This window comes from Miniopterus natalensis, chromosome 2 (assembly GCF_054644295.1).
Source record: "Miniopterus natalensis isolate mMinNat1 chromosome 2, mMinNat1.hap1, whole genome shotgun sequence".
Taxonomy (NCBI): domain Eukaryota; kingdom Metazoa; phylum Chordata; class Mammalia; order Chiroptera; family Miniopteridae; genus Miniopterus; species Miniopterus natalensis.
The window spans coordinates 57,116,597-57,131,025 of record NC_142082.1 but is presented as its reverse complement, the minus strand read 5'-3'; the positions used below and the strand labels follow the sequence as shown (position 1 = coordinate 57,131,025).

General features: G+C 35.7%; 1 pseudogene; it reads right to left on the bottom strand.

The window, feature by feature from the left end:
• Positions 1 to 1,767: 1,767 nt before the first annotated feature.
• On the bottom strand, positions 1,768 to 1,890 carry LOC148093686 (U2 spliceosomal RNA; annotated as a pseudogene).
• Positions 1,891 to 14,429: the final 12,539 nt, after the last annotated feature.

The following is a 14,429-nucleotide window of genomic DNA, read 5'->3' as shown; positions in this document are numbered from 1 at the left end:
AAAATATTTACTCTTCAAGCCTTGTTTTGCCTACAGAAATGGGAACATTAAAATCTTTGGCGGCCAAACAAATTATGTTCATTTAACTAGTGTGGGATTTTTTAAGAAACAAGATCTTATGACATAACTTTAATTCTATAGTTTATGTTTTATATATATTTATCAGGACTGGGTTTTTAAAGGATAATATATTAATAGCACAATTAATATAACAAATTAATAGCATAAACTGATTTAATTGTCTTTACCATTAAAATCTATATTTCATTGATTCTCCTAAGCATTATTTATACAATATTTAATGTGTGGAGTGCTAGCAGAAATGATATTATACCAATATTTTCTATTATACAATGTGTAATGTGCAACCTAACCAATTAGTCTGCATTTATTTCTGCCTCTTGGTATAGACACCAATTTATAATATTGTCATTAAGATGATTCACTGAATAAACAGTTTTACCTCAATCATTATCCTCATTTGAAAATTTACGTATCTATTTTTTTTCACAATTTCTAAATATTGAATACACAATGGCAACATACTAGACTGAGGTAGTTTCAAAATTAGATATTTATATATATAGATATAGCAATATCTTGCTTTTAGAAATCTCCTGTTTTTATACTGAATATTTTTAATTCAGTGGCTTAAACTACTGATAACGTTGGATAGCATTTTGAATTATGTTAAAATATTGAGCCATTATAATCGATTAGAAATTATAATTTCAGAAGAGTATAATATTGTTGCTCATGTTGCTTTATACTTATTGTTAAAGGCTTATTTTAATGCTATAATTTATCAAAGGACACCCATAGTCATTAACATATAGTTTTCAAGTCTTTGAGATCTTTGGGAAATAGTTTCTATGCAATTCATAAACAAAATGTTTAATATTTGCCAAATATGTCACTCAAAAAGGAATGAATGTTATTGCTTTCTTCATCGATAGGAAAACTCCCAACTTTCCTTTGACTAAATCTGAAAAGATTGAGCTAGAGACATATTATTTTTCCCTGAAAAGAATAATAATATATATATATATATTTTTAAATATATCTTTATTGCTTTCAGAGAGAGGAAAGGAGAGGGAGAGAGGTAGATAGAAACATCAATGATGAGAGAGTCATTGATCTGCTGCAGCCCACAACATGAGCATATGCCCTGGCCGGGAATCGAACCCCGATCGCCTGGATCCTAGGTCAACACTCAACCGCTGAGCCACAGCCGGCTGGGCATATTTTTAATATTATTAAAATATAATAAAAATAGTAACTTTCTTCTAAAATAATCCACACACATTAAGATAATTTTCTCCCTCTATGTAACAAAATTTTAAAAACTTAGGGGCTTACAACACATCTCATGTATTACTTCACAGTTTTGTGAGTGAGGGTCTGGCCAGGTTAACTGTGTTCTCTCCTCAATTCTAACTGGGCAAAAATTAAGGTTTTTATTGAATTTATTGGGGTGACACTTTAACAAAAGTATACAGGTTTCAGGTGGACAATTCTACAGCACATCATCTGTACACTGTTGTGTGCTCACCACCCCAAGTCAAGCCTCCGTCCATCACCATTTTATTCCCCCCGTATGCCCTCCAAGTCCCCCCACCCCTTGGCTGGAGCTTGAGTTGTCTTCTAAACTCATTCAGGTTATTGGAAGAATTCAGATCCTGTGGTTGTACGATTGCAGTCTCACTTTCCTGCTGGCTGTCAAATTGTGGCTATTTTCAGGTCCCAGGTGGCCCTCTCAGGTCCTTGATATGTTGCCCCCTCTATTGCTCCCTCAGGTTAAAATCTCCCTGAGTACAGGAGGATCCAGACCCTTTAAACTGATAAGAACAGATACTACACTTGATCTTAGCCAAAAGGCCGAGAAGTGATACCAGACCCTTTAAAGGGCACACTTGATTAGTACAAGCCCACTTAGAAAATCTTCCTTTTGATTAACTCAGAGTTGATTATAACCTAATCAAAGTAATCATACATATTCTATCATATTCACAAACTATTCCTGGCCTCAAGAGAAAGGAATTATACAGAGCACTACAATAGGGATCAGACAACTTGAGGTTATCTTAAAATTCTGCCTATCATAATATATATGGGACATCATAGGTCATGAAATGAAGTTTATGGCCTGCTTTTTAGGTATATTCTTTGCTTGAATTTATACTGAGAGATAAATTTGTACAGAGAATTAGTTCTTTTTTCTGTTTTGATAAGCAGCAGCTATAGCAATCTTTTGAAAATGTATATCAAATCACTACATTTTTTCTTTATGATAAATAAAGTCAACCCATCATAAAAGATTGAGTAGTCCCTATCACAGCAACACCTTTTCACGCCAGGATCCCACCTGCTCTTCTTGCTCCAATTGCTCTGGACCATGAACTGGACTTCCACCATTGAGCATTGTACATGCTACTCTGTCTCCTATATATAGAATCCGTCACTAAGCCCTTTGATGGATGCTCCAAAAAACAATCTCAGTTCATTCTCATGTGTTCATCTTCGCCATCACTAATTTTATGTAAAATATATGATCTTTTACCTAGACTACTGAGTTACTTCTATTTGAATTCCAAATGTGATTGAGACCTTAATGTCACAATGTGAGAAAATACATATTTAAAAAATTAAAGCCAATCTTAAAAGAAACATTTCTATGAAATCTAATTGCTTTTAGTACATGTGTATATAACACCAAATGTCCAGTACTCATAAATATAATCCAAATAGTGTCCTTTAATGTACCCCAATCCAAGCTTGCTTGCTTTCTTCCATTCCTTTTTTCTTTTTTTTGTCCTTGATCTGGGTACTGAGGAAGTTTTGGGAGAGAAGCAAAAATGATTTGTGTGACTTCTTACCAAAATTCCAAGAGGCTTAAATCTCTCTTTTTAAAATAATTTTAACCTTCACATATTTTAAATTTAATATGAATGTTCTGTTCTTTACAGTGGCCCATTTGGATTAGTAAACTCCACTGATAATGACTGTAGGCAACTGCAACTTCATAAATTTTATTAGGAAAAAAGTCCTCCAGGTGTGTTTAAGAGGCATATGTTATAAAACTTCACCCTGAGCTATTGAAAGTGACCATGAAATTTCTCATAGTAGTACTTAATCCATCCCAGAAGTCATATACTTTTGTCAAGTAAGAATGATAATAGTATATCTTCCTTTTGTCTCTTCAGCAAATGACACTATTGAGGAAATGATTGTCCAGTGATGTCAAAGTCACTGAGTCAGTGAAATGAATTTTATTACTCATATCTAATAGTCATTGAACTGTATTAAAATTAAATCTACATTTTATTTCTTAAAATAGAGTATAAGCAGAAACCGAGCGCCAGTAATTCCAGTTTTGGGGAAAAAAAAAGTTACTTTTCTACCATTCCAAAAAGTTTTGAAAGTCAAATAAACTTTAGATAGAAATTTTTAAAAAGTAGTCAATCAAATGCATAATTGCTGGAAAGTCTTTTAAACACTAAATTGTATCTATGCAATGATGTAGCAGGCATGGCTTGCAGTTTCTACCCTGCCCCTCCCCCCACTAATTTTATTATTATTTTTAAATTTTATTTTTGTTTAAAATATTACAGATGTCCCTTTTTCTTCCCAATGACCCGTTCCACAACCCCCCACTTATTTGGAATTAAAGAAACTCTCCAGGATAAAGATTTCATTTCAAACACTCCCAGGTAGCTAGGTGCGACAATGTAACTAAATTTCAGCTAATAGGACAAAGACAGAAGTGCTAAATGTCAAGGGCTTGAAATTTCCTCAACAGACAGTTAACATGAGTGCTTTCCTATTTTTCTTTGTCTTTTCCTCTCTCCTGCTGCTTTTATATAGATGGGATAAGTAATGCCCTATCTGTAAGCCCCAAAGGGAAAACCAGAGTCTTAAGTATATCAACAATTGGCAGGAGCCTGGGTATCTGGGGACTCCATGAAGCAGAGTTGCCAGACTAACCCTGTCACACATACCTTCCAACTTTACATGAAATAGAAATATACTCTTATTATCTCTTATTTATTATACTTTGATTTTAGTGCTTCTAGTAAAATCTAATCTGAATGGACATAGTGACATTTCTATGAGAATAAAGATATTCATATCAATGTAATATAGTATAAATTGTTTGTTACAGGTCTTTGACAAAGTCAGTAAGTATAAAATAAACAAACTTTAGAACAATTAACATCCACATGATATTTTTACTGTAATTTACAGAAGTATTCATCTGTAACAGAAAAAAAAATTTTAATAGGGGTGCTTATCACAAATAATTTAAGACTGTGTAGGTAACATGTCTTGTGTTTTTTTATATGTAATTGCTTTTTTTAATTTACAAATAAATGTCTAATGGGGTACAGGCTTTTTCTGGAAAGCTTAGAATTGTTAAACAGCTATGAACACATTCTGTGTCTACTCTCAGTTTCTATTTTCTTGAAAGATAATCAGGGAACCACTTTAGTTACTCTTGGAATTATATTTCTTGCACCAAATATCTTCCAAACCCCAAATACAAGAAAAGCCTCAAGCATCTCTCTGAGTCTGGAGAGTATCTCAATGTTGAAACCTTGGACCTAGGATTATCCAAGCTCCTGACATAAGGGTGTAATGATACATCCAATTACAGACAGATGGCTACCCCTGGACAAGCTCACTTAGCTCAAGAAAAAGGTCAATATAAATGAGAGCTCTTAAATAACCCAAATGAATGGAGTTAAAGGTAAAACATTGTTCTAGAAGTGGAGTAGCTATTGCTGAAGGGCAGAGAGAGGGGCCTAGGGGAAGGGAGGGATGAAAGGAGGGAGGGAGATAAAAAAGAGGGAATGAAATTTGTTACATTCCCTATAGCTTCTGTGAGCGTGTGGTGGTGGTGGGATATCACACAGGGAGAAGTTTCAATTGGGCAATGGTTAATTTATTAAATTATTGCATCATACTTTAGCAAAAAGGAAAGTAAAACTTGAAGATGGTAATTATTATTCTTCTACAAAAAATATTATTTCCCGAAATAGCCTTTAAAAACAAAAGTTATGTGAGGCATGCTTCACAAGCAACAGGATCTCTTCTTCTTTGTCTTCATGATTTTCCAGGCATTGTGCAATTCATTTCACATTCACTTTATGTATTGTTCGATTTAGTTTCTTTCTTATTTGCTATTGAAGATTGCTTTTATAAAGTCTATCAAATATCCACCTTAATGAGTACTCCAGCTTCTCTTTTTATTGTCGACTATGAACAATACAGAAAAAAAAAAGCAAAACACCTTTATTATCACCAAGTGCCTCTTAAAGATAAACCATGGCTCTGTTATTAGGGGAAATTGGATGTCTTTTCCAATCAGATATGGAGAGAATGTAATTCTTGAGGCTAAATAACATTTAACTAAGAAAGGGGTATAAATATAATTAAATTGCAATTATCAAAACAAATCATTGGTGCCTCTTGTATAAACAAAAAGGAAGGGAAATAAAGTTATTAGAAAATAATAACAACAATAATAATAAACAGAAGAAACAATAACAAAAAATATTTTAAGAAAGCAGAAATGAAAAAAACAGAGGAGGAAAAGCTTTTCCCCGACCCTCTTAGGAATCTGTGGGTGAATCTGAAAATTAGATGGACAAAGAGCAGGTTAACAGGAGAAAATCAGATAAATTCATTTAATATACATTTAATGTGACGTGAGGGCTTTCCTAAGGAAACAAAGACCCAAAGATAGAGTTAGTCTTGTGTGCTTTTATTCTGGGTTTGATGAAGAGTGAGCAGTCATGGGGGAGCCTGATGGGCTAAGGAATGTGAGGCAACTTGAATTAACTGGGAGAAATTTGGCAAGTTCTGTCTGTTAGGATCTTCTTAGCGCCCCTTTGTCTTCAGACATAAAGACCCCTTAACTCTGGGTATAGAGAAGGCTCCTCTCGCTTGAGGGTTTGACGACCTGTTTCAGGAAAGGACAAGGGGAGTGTAGAAGGAGGTCAGAGTGATTTTTCTGCTTTTGCCATTTTATCAAACGCCTTCAGCTTAAATAGCCAATATACCAGGGAGCCGTATTTTGGGGGTAATGTGTCCTGAATCCCTTTAAAAACTATATTTTTGCTAGTATTAGGCAGATATGTAGTACTGGTATATGTAACAGTGTATTCCTTTTAAAAAAATTGAAATACTGTTATAATACTGGCAGACATTAAAACTTTCATTAGTCTCTTGTCAATTACTATACTTTTTAATAAAAGTACTTTAAGAATTTTGAAGAATTATCAGAACCTAGCCAGTTTGGTTCAGTGGCTAGAGCGTGGGCCCAGGGACTGAAGGGTCCTGGGTTCAATTCTCACAAAGGGCATGTACCTGGGTTGAAGGCTCAATCCCTGGCCCTGGTTGGGGCATGTGTGGGAGGCAACCAATTGATGTGTCTCTCTCACATGGACGTTTTTCCCTCTCTCTCTCTGAAAAGCAATAGAAAAAGATATTCCCAGGTGATGATTCAAAAACACAAAACACCAACAGCAAAATAATTATCAGAGGTTTAACATTCTGCCATTAATTTATATTTTTAATAAACTTAAAATGTTAATGGACTTCCTTCAATACCAGCAGCGCAATATGTAACAAGGATATCAAGTTTGCAATCCATTTCAAAGTCTAACCTTATGAAACATCAGGATGACAAACTTGGAAATTAGGAAAGAACTTAGAAAACCTGTTAGTATTCAAAGAAAGAAAATCTGGACTCCTGGTGAAGATGGTAGCGTAGGTAAATGCGGTATTTGCATCTTCCCACAGCCACATCAAAATTACAACTAACCTACAGAACAGCTGGCATTCAGGACTGCCTGAAATATAGCAGAATGCAAGTCCCACAACTAAGGACATAAGCCACAGTGAGGCTGGTAGGAGGGGCAGGGATGAAAAACACACTGGTCCCACATGTGGCAGGCAAAAATCGGGAGAGATCTTGGCTTTGGAGGCCCCCCTGAATAACATGGGCTTCCAACCCCAAGCCAAGGGCTCCAGTGCCGGGAGAGAAGTCTGCAACCATAACTTCTGGTTGTAGAAAGCAGCGGGGGTTTTGGCTGAGTGAGACGGGGCTTCTGGAGTCCACGGCAGTTCCTTCTAAGGGGCCAGCACATAGACTTATTCTGATTCACTCCCTCTTAGCCTGGAGCTGGGCACCAGCTTGAAAGGCACCTGTGGACAAAGGTGAGGAGCTGAATTGTCTGGCATTAGGGCAAGAGCTGGAGGGGCAGCTTTCTCCCAGACAGAAGTGCTGGCAGAGGCCTTTGTTCCTTTTCTGGGCCCTCCCCCCACAAAGCTGGCAAGCAGGCAGCACTTCTGAGGCTCCATCAAACGGGCTGTCCCTGCTCAACACATCCTGATTCCCTGAGACCTTGCCTACCCTAGCAGTTTCCAGTGGCTTTTCCATACAAGTGGCCTGTCTTGGCTCATGCTTTGGACTTTCCTAAGATCTCTCGAAACAAACAGCAGCTGGCCTCGGAGTGCTGCATACCTCTTGCTAAGTGGCCACAGACCCAGCACTAGCAGGGGCCAGGCTTGGTTTGAAGGTTGGCTTCTCCCGGGCACCTCCAAGCCCAGCACACATAACAGCTATCTGCAGATCGCTTTATAGTTCATGCCAGGCGGCCCCGGGCAGAACACGGGTGGTGACTGACCTTGGCCTGTACCTCATGGAGGCCGCAGAGCCAGCATGCTCAGAGGAGAGCTTCAGGCCACACTGAAGCACCGCTCAACCCCCCTCGCAGCAACACACTCAAGGGAGGGCTCAGTAGTCACCAGAGCCCTGCCGAAATAAACCCTGCTCTGTGGCAGGGGGCGGCAGGGGGCAGGGTAGGGAGCTGCAGAGCTGGGTGGTCACAGCCAGCCTTTGCAGGTGATCAGCCTGGGGGCAAATCTCACCCACTGAGGTGCCAACAGCAATCAAAGTACAACTACAACAGCCGGGGGGAGGGGGGGTACACAGCCCTAGTGAGGGAACGAAACTGCAGTTCTCTGCTTGGTGAACGTGGAGGCTGTGCTACTGGATCCTACAGGACACCAGCTATATAAGGCCACTTTACCAAGCCAGGAGACATAGCGGTTCTACCTCATACATAGAAAAAACACACAGAAAGGATGCCAAAATGAGGACACAAGGAAACATGTCCTAAATAAAAGAACAGAAAAAACTCCAGAAAAAGAATTAAACAAAATGGAGACAAGCGTCTACTAGATGGGGTGATGGGTGAAAAAGGTGAAGGGATTAAGAAGAACAGATTGGTAGTTATAGAGTAAATAGTCAGGGAGATGTAACAATGCAGAGTAGGGAATACAGTCAATAATATTGTAATAACTATGTATGGTGTCAGATTGGTATGAGATTTATTGGGATGCTCACTTAGTAAGTTATAAAATGTCTAATCACTGGAGTGTACACCTAAAACTAATATAATATTATATGTCAACTGTAATTTAAAAGTTAAAAAAATTAAATAGAAAATTAGGAAAACGCTACTATATTTAGTATGTAAATATTATAATAGCTCTTTCATAAGACTGCTAATTAAAGTTTAAAATATAAGGTCATGTTTAATGCCTTAATAATTTAGGCCAGTTGATTTTTTTCTTTTTTTTATATTTTATTTGAAAAAGATATGAATAGTGTAAATCTTAATGTGAGCTTAATACTGGAAGGAAGACTGTAAACAAATGAATTGAATTTGCTTGTTAATTAGGAGTAAATAACAAGCAAAAGTTAGAAATGACTTTCACAGGTCAAATTCAATGTGTTTAAATTTTGTGGAGTAGCTAAAATATTTTTGAAGCAATGCCACAGTTGCAAAATAACAGTAAAGAATCTACCAAGATTTGTAGACTGTACTTTAAATATAATATATGAAGTTTGACTTGTATTAATTCTGTGCCCCTCCATTGCTATAAGAGTAGTTCTGGTTTTCTGATACTGACAACAAATGTACTATATTCCCGCTTCTGGAAGCTTATCCCAGTTAACTTTTCATTCAAGGGGATGGTCACACCCACCAAAAGGAAGATCTCTGGGCTTCATTGAGCCCAGTTTAAAAACAAACAAAAGACAGTGGACCCCCCAATGGAGTAGCTCATGCTAAACCCTCTGTCATCAAACTGAGACTTAGAGTTTCAGATCTCCCAGAAATGGAACTTTAAACAAATCAATAAGGAATTTCCTGGGCAGCACTGGCTGGGTCATTTACCTGATAGACCCCTGCCTTCCCCTAAAGGGATGTAACCTTGCCATAACCAACACACCTTTTTTGCCTAGTATAACTTGTTCCACTCCCCTATGCCTATGAAAGTCATTCATTCTATTCAGTTCCTCAGAGCTCTTCTCTATCTGCTAGATTGGATGCTCCCTATTCAAACTGATTTTTGCTCAAAAAAGCTCTAAGTTTTTAATATGCCTCAGTTTCTTTTAATATTTTTAATATGCCTCAGTTTGTCTCTTAACACTAAATATTTGCTTAAGGGATTTTCAATATGTGGCAGAATTCATTTTGGGACTTAATTCTCTTATGACAAAGTTATCATAAAATTATAGCATACTAATAAATATCCACACAACTGAAAATTTTATGTGGCTAATATTATCTGCCACCTCCCCCAAAACAAACAAAAACAAGAAACACAAATATTGTGCATTATCAAATTGCCTCAGGGTAGTTCTCTAAATTCCAATTAAAATATTTTACTTGTTTTTTGATATATAGTTTTAACTAGAAAACTGTAAGAGAACTTAGTCAAGCATAAAAACAGCATTAAAATATGTAAGAGAACTAGGCTTACGATATTTTACTATTTTTGCCCCTGCCACTTCCATCTCAGAACCAACAGGAGAAAATTAAATATGATCTCCAAACCGTCGCATAAGATACCTCACTTCTAGTTAGCCCACTTCTAGTGTTCCCATGCTAAGAAACTAATGAGAACATATAAAGCCTTCCCCTTTTTCTCTAGTATAAAGATTTTCCACTCCCCTGCTTGCTTTGGATTTTTTCCAAACTCAAGTGATGGTAGCTGACGCCTTTGTTTAGAAAGCTCTGAATAAAGAGCCTGTGCTTGTTCTCCTATGGGTGGTCTTCACTTACTAATGAAGGGACAAGACTGTTCTCCTTCTTGTCAGAACATGACATGATTAGAAACATTAGTGTATAACCAAGGCCTTGCCTGTAATGTCATATATAAGAAAAATACTCACTTAATCAGATACCTTTAAGAAAAGAAGCTTGACTTTATGGCGCCAATGCTTACAAAGCCCTATTGGGAAAACTAGGCTGGTACCTACCTCTCTTACAAGGTTTCCACCCTTAAAGGTGAGTAGGAAGTTTACTGTCTTCTAGGGCATCTTGAAAAGGGAAGAATTCACCCAAATTAACAGGTACTACAGAATAAATCTGATGCTAAGTTCTTGGTTTCACTTTGTAGCCTAAATAGGCCATTAAAAGTCCCATCTGAGAATCTCCAACCTAAGATTCCAGCAAAGCAAATTTAAGAAAACCCATATAGCAAATTGCTACTGTTACTGTACCTATGAAAATAATCAGGCCTAACTTAATGAGAACAGCCTTATTTTATAATCAAGAATAATAATTCTTTATATTTTCTGTCACCATATACAATGATGATTTGACTTTGGGTGGTGGGTACACAATGCAATATACTGATCAAGCATCATAGAAATGTACACTTGAATCTTATATGAGCTTATTAACTAATGTCACCCCAATAAATTAAGTAAAAATAAATAAAATTATCTTTTAATCAAAAGGTAAAAGGGAGATTGTAGAGATAACTTTCACATTTCAATAGAAAACAGCCTTCCAGGTTATCAAATTCCAATCCTGTTCACTCTTTTTAAGTATTTTGTACCACTTTATAAATCTCAGATAAATGATAGATTTGTCTTTCACAGAACTTGTTTTTTAATATAGTGAATAAAATTTGGTAAATGGTTGGCCATTGGGTAGGGTTAGAGTATGACAGGGAGGAATAATTTTCATATATTTATAATTCTATTTTTTTAAATCCTCACCCAAGGATATTTTTGCCATTAATATTTAGAGAGAGTGGAAGGGAGAGAGGGGAGAGAGAGAGAAAGAGATCAGTGTGAGAAAGACACATTGATTGGTTGCCTCCTGTGTGAGCCCCGACTGGGACTGGGGATTGAACCTGAAAACCAGGTTCAGTCCTTGACTGAGAATTGAACCCACAATCCTTAAGTAAATGGGCTGATACTCTAACCACTGAGCCACACTGGTCAGGGCTATAACTATTTTAATTTTTGATGATTTACTCTTGGGTTGGCAAGTTTTTCATTTTTTCAATGGTCAAATGTTAACTTTCTCTGCCCTTCCTACAAACAAGGTTGCTGTCATAATGTAGGAAGTAATTTGTTGATCCAGTTATTTGCTTAGATTATGCAATGCAAATAAAAAGGGTTTTTTGTTGTTGTTTATTTCGTTTTTGTCTGATTCAGACCTAGTGTTAACATTAACCTTAGCTCAGTTTATCAGAGAAAATAAAAAATAAAATAAAATTTATTTACAATTTTATTTCTATAATTGTTTCTCTTAAAATAATTGTCTGGTAGTTGACAGTCTCTTACAGTTGACACCTTTTGAGTTTCTCTGTGAACAATTACTATGTATAACTGTTCTTCTTTTACTACGTATAACTGTTCTAGAAGCCTTTTTATTTGTTTGTTTTCTTTATTAAATTTATAAAGGATTTGCTAAAGACTAGACATTGGACTAAGTGATTTAAGTAACTTTTACAATTAATCTTCTTAATATCCTTATAGTGAGAAAACTCAGGAACAAAAATGTTAGGTAATTTGCCCTAGTCACATATCTGAAAAAAGGCAGAGCCTAGACACAAGCCTATGTGATCTGAATCCATAGGATAACCTCTTAGCAACAAAAAATACTTCCTGGATGTATAAGAAAATCTTTTACATATTGTCAAACTTGCTACAAATAAAAGGAAAAAATATATACCTGGAGCAAAATAGTAAAGTTGAAGTTTATTCTGTAATTTCTGCTACTTAGATTCTTATCTTAGTAAGCTCTTTCTTTTGAATTTATAGTCCTAAAGAAAGAAAAGTAGATTGATAAATGTGTGCAATGTTTCTTTTTCTGAGGCCTTAAAAAAGAGAGGAAGCCACCCTAAAATTTTCAAATTTGAGTCAGTTAGCACTGTTAACAGAAGAATTCAAAGACATCAGCTGATCTGCAGTTCCTAAAGATTCATCATAAAACACTTTAGGATTAAAGAGGGTCTCTAAAGAGAGGACCTAGCAGAAATACCTTCCTCCTAACAAGATTTAGCAGTTTTAGGTTTTCTGGACCAGTGGGAGGTGATTAGAGAAAAAATAATTGCCTAATTCAAATCTCTCCTCCAGACCTTTCTATCCTGATAAATAAGTTTCTCTGGTAAATCAATCTTCAGCTCCCCAAGCAATTTGATATTCCCTCATCAACATCTTTTACATCTGGCACTTAAATCTATCACAGCACTTATTCAGGGTTTAGAAGTCATTTGCTTACAAGTATCTCCCCACTGTTCTGCATGGAAAGAACCATTTATTTTTTTAAATTATACCTATTGTTTAAAATATTGGTTTGGATTCCTAGCATTACAGAAGCTATTCATTGAATATTTGACACATGAATATGTTACATTATCATTATATCGCATTTAACTTATCATTATCCTATAAATTTAGATAATCATTTATTCAATTTAAGCAGGATCTGTAATTTCTATATACTTACATAATTTTAAGCTAATTGAAGAACAAGGTTTTTCTGAAAATTCCTGAATTGTTACACTTGGTGTTCTGTTTAAATTAATAGCATAATATATGAATAACAGCATTAGTTCAAAAAAAGTTTTTCAATCCCTAAAAAATGGCTTTTGTGATCACAGATCAGCCTAATTCTGGTTGTGAGTATATATCTAGGAATGCTACATGTTTCTTAAAGATATGTACTTATATAAGCTAAAGAACTTGATAAGCGACAAACACAGAAAATTAAGGACTAGACATCAAAACACAGGAAGGCACTTAGTTAACTGGTTAATCTGCTTCCCTGTTTCTATTCTTCCTGATAACAGGTCAGTGTTGTTGACTTCGCAGGAGGTAGAAAAGTTAATGTAGCATATTTACATGTTAACATAAGACATCTCTGGCTCTGGAAACATTTCAGCTTTTCTTTCACTGTATTCTTTGGTATAACCCTGCTAGTTCAATTCAGTAGTCAAGCTTTTAGTCTCCATGGTTACTTTTGCAAATGTAATTTGGTGAGAAGATCAGAGTAAAAATCAATCAGGGTAGTGCTTGGACATGCAATTTAGCTATTCTCCTGAACGTATACACTTCATGACCTGCTTCTTAGAATCTTTAGAAATTCTCTTAATTTTTTAATTGACTTGAAACTAGCTTTAATATAATTCTCCTTTTCAAAGATATAAAATAAAAATAAATCCCCTGTAAACATCTTCTGTATGTCTTAATATCTAAATATGTCATTTCTATCAGCTAATTATTGCACATTATATCTGGCAATAAAAGTGAGGGAAAGAAAAAATTTTGAAAAAACTTTCACTAAATATTGAAATATGTATTATTTTTAAAAGGACTTCAACATGTCTGTGTGAGGGTGTGAGCAGTAGGGGACATGACAATTGTGAATTTTCAAACAGTTGTACTTCAACTTTTTTAATTACTACCAAGCAGAAAAAGACTTATTTAAAATTATATTCAAATATCTTAACTAACAATGATTATCTGTCCTAAGACGGGGGAAGGTGTGGTAAAATACAAATGCACTTATATTAGGCAAAGATATCAACATACAATGAGTATAACATTATCTATATACAATAAGAGTTATCACCAGAAATACTTTTTTTGGCCTATCTATATGGCAAACTACTAATTACTGAATATCTGCTCTTTTTATTATTCTGCAGTGACCCTTTGATGCCCCAAAGAACATTACTTCATCCTCAGCTCAGAATGACACATATACCTCATTTTAACTTTCTGCCCCTGAACCTGTCATGTATGTGGGGTCTCTGACTATGTCATATATGTAGGGTTACAATGCATATGTATATAAATTAAGTTTGGTCATTTCTCTTGTTGATCTGTCTCATGTGCATTTAATCACTAGACCAGTCAAAAGACCCTAGGAAGGTAGAGAAAAATTTCTTCCTCCCCAACAGTAGCAAAGTCCTTGTCCAGGGATTAGACTCTAATTAATAAGTACCTTGACCAGATGTAACAGTTTTTTAAATAAACAATTAGAAAGTAAATATTTTAGGATTTATGGACATCTGGCTTCTGTTGCAACTCCTTAACTTTAGTGGTATAG